At 40.8% G+C, this 2,653-nt stretch overlaps 1 long non-coding RNA gene across 1 annotated transcript in view; it reads left to right on the top strand.

Annotated features, from left to right (window-relative positions):
• The first annotated feature begins 618 nt into the window (after positions 1-618).
• LOC125616311 overlaps positions 619-2,653 on the top strand; it is a 25,708-nt gene continuing 23,673 nt past the window's right edge. Inside the window, exon 1 of the long non-coding RNA XR_007346935.1 lies at positions 619-1,307. This is a non-coding gene — a long non-coding RNA (uncharacterized LOC125616311). The remainder of the gene's footprint in view (positions 1,308-2,653) is intronic.

The raw sequence follows: 2,653 nt of genomic DNA on the forward strand, positions 1-2,653 counted from the left end.
GTATAAATTTTGATGAGGAACTAAACTTTCATTAGAGAATCACTCTTGATTGTTCTCTTTTTTGGACTAAGTTTAAAGCACACGATTTTGATTTTTCATTCCAATAAAGGGATGGTTTAATGCCCTTGTCAACCCAAGTTCATCCTGTACTTGTTCCTTAAAACAAAAGCTTGCATTCAAAATAAACTAACTGGGGTTGACTAATGTTAGAGTAGTCAAGAAAACATCATTTCTCATGTGGCCTTGCCTTTCTGGGGCAATAACAGAATGTATAGGTTCCCAAGAGTGAGTGGGGCCTTCCAGTCAGGCAGCCAAAAATACACAAACAAAAAACAAACGGTTTTAATCTGGGATGGTGGGATCCCATTCTCCAAGGTTCTCATTTTTATCTGCCTATAGATAATTCATCTCTTGCCTCATCTCTGTTTTACAGATGAGGAGACTGAGACACAAAAATTACTCGAATTGTTTAGGTCATGCTATTTAGGGCTGTCCCAGGACTTGGATTCTGGCTAAGTGACCCACTACAAAGCAGGAATCAGATGTCCTATTTGTGGGTGAGGAAATTTCCTTTGTATTTTTTTTTCTACCATATTATGAGCCATTTCTGTAAATCATTATCCTCTCTTTGCAAAAGTCCTGCCAAAGAGGTCAATGGGTAAAAGAAATGACACATTTCCAAAGATCTGCTTTCCTCTTTCAAGTTCTTTCTGGCCACTTCTTTTTCCTGTTGTGCAATCAACCCAACTCTTGGTCTGATGAGACAAGTCTGAACCCTCTTTCTATGGCTGGTCTTTGTTGATGTTCTAGAGATGAGATTAGGCTGAGAGCCCACTGGGAAGCTTTGGGTTCTGCTTGGCACTTAGTGTACCCTGGATGCTGGGTAAATGCTAATTACTGGTGATGATAACAAGGCATATAAAACCAGCTGTTCATGTTTCATGCTGTTCAGCTTCCCTCTTAGGGGAGGGGCCAGAGCAGCATGAAGCAGACAGGGTGGCCACTTCCCTGTTTAATGCAGGGCTCCTTGGGTGCTATCTGTAGCTGTCCATTACAATTTGAATAATCCATTGTACTAAGAATAGAGGAACTAATTGAATTTCTACAGGGCTCCTAGGAGCTGCAGTAACTCACTTTAGGATGATACAGTTACCTGCAATTGTCTTGCTAGAAAATGAAGAACAATTTGGCAACTGTGATCCCCTGCCCTGAATCTGTTGTTCCTATTTTGTTTTTAACTCTTCGGAGTGAAATTCCTCTCCCTGGGCCTCCTAGCTCTGGATAAAAGTGGTGCAGACTCTAAGGAAGTGAGTATCTTCTCTGCCCTTCGTCTTGTTTTGTTTCAGGTGTTCTCTGACTTTTCACTTAACTTGGGGTTGAAGGGACCCCATTTCACATGGTTTCTGAGCCTGGGATAAATCTTCTGATATCTGGATTTTCTCCCTGCTGTAGTTTCTGTTATCAAAAGCAGCAGGAAAGGCTTTACTTCTGAAACTAAGGGTAAGCTTAGAGATGAAGTGAACACATTTCTTGGTAAGTGTAAATACACAATATTTAAAATGCTCAATTTTAAAATAAAATGATACCAATCTAGGACTGTCTGGCTGATCTCTAAATATTTCAGAGTATGCTCTTTGAATGTTTAAGAGGCACAGCCTAAAAATAAGTGAGAAGATAGAGTTTGCGATCACATGTATCATTGAGTTCAACTCTCTTCCTCAGGGCCAGGCTGAGGTGAGAGGCTTCTTTTATAATCCATGCAAGAGTTCAGATAAGGAGCACCCTACTTTCCATGTTCCTATGAGGAATTATGCTCTAGAGACAGAGGCCTGTCCCTGGGTTTAGGGGTAGTTAGGTGGTCTTTTGGGCATTGGTGTCCTCCACAGATATTTGGGTTGAAGCCATGGGAAGTGACAGGCATGGTGACCTAGAGAATGACAGATAACATGTGGAGCATTCTAGGTGAGTGGGTGGAGGTGAGGATCCAGGATTCTTGTAACCTGTGATTGATAATTTCATGTTCATTTGGGTAGACTACGGGGCCCAGTAGTTTGGTCAAACATAAATTTAAATGTTACAGTGAAGGTATTTTTTAGATGAGATTGACATTTGTATTGGTTTTCTGTTACTGTAACAAATACCTGAGATAAATCAGATTAAAAAGAGGAAAGTTTATTTAGGCTCACAGTTTTAGACATTTCAGTCTGTGATCCATCAGGCCTGTTGCTTTTAGAGCCTGTGGTGAGGCAGCACATCATGGAAGGAGCACATTTTGGAGCAAAGCACTCACCTTGGTACATGCAAAGAATATAGGGAGGGGCTGGATTCCCATGATCACTTTTGAGGGCAATAATCTAAGGCCTTCCGCTAGGTTCCATCTTTTAAAGGTTCCACCACTTCCTAATAGTTACTGGATGGGGACCAAGCCTTCAATATATGGGCTTTTGAGGACATTCTAAATCTAAATTATAGCAACATTTACATCAGCAGAATTAGAGTAAAGCAGATTGTCCTCCATAATACGGATGGGCCTCATCCAATTTATTGAAGGCTGTCAGAGAAAAGACTCAGGTCCCCCCAAAGAGAAAGATATTCTGCCTTAGACTGCCTGTAGACTACTTCTGACTTTTCAACCTCAAAAAAAAAAAAAAAA

Source organism: Marmota marmota, unplaced genomic scaffold, assembly GCF_001458135.2.
Source record: "Marmota marmota marmota unplaced genomic scaffold, marMar, whole genome shotgun sequence".
Lineage (NCBI taxonomy): Eukaryota > Metazoa > Chordata > Mammalia > Rodentia > Sciuridae > Marmota > Marmota marmota.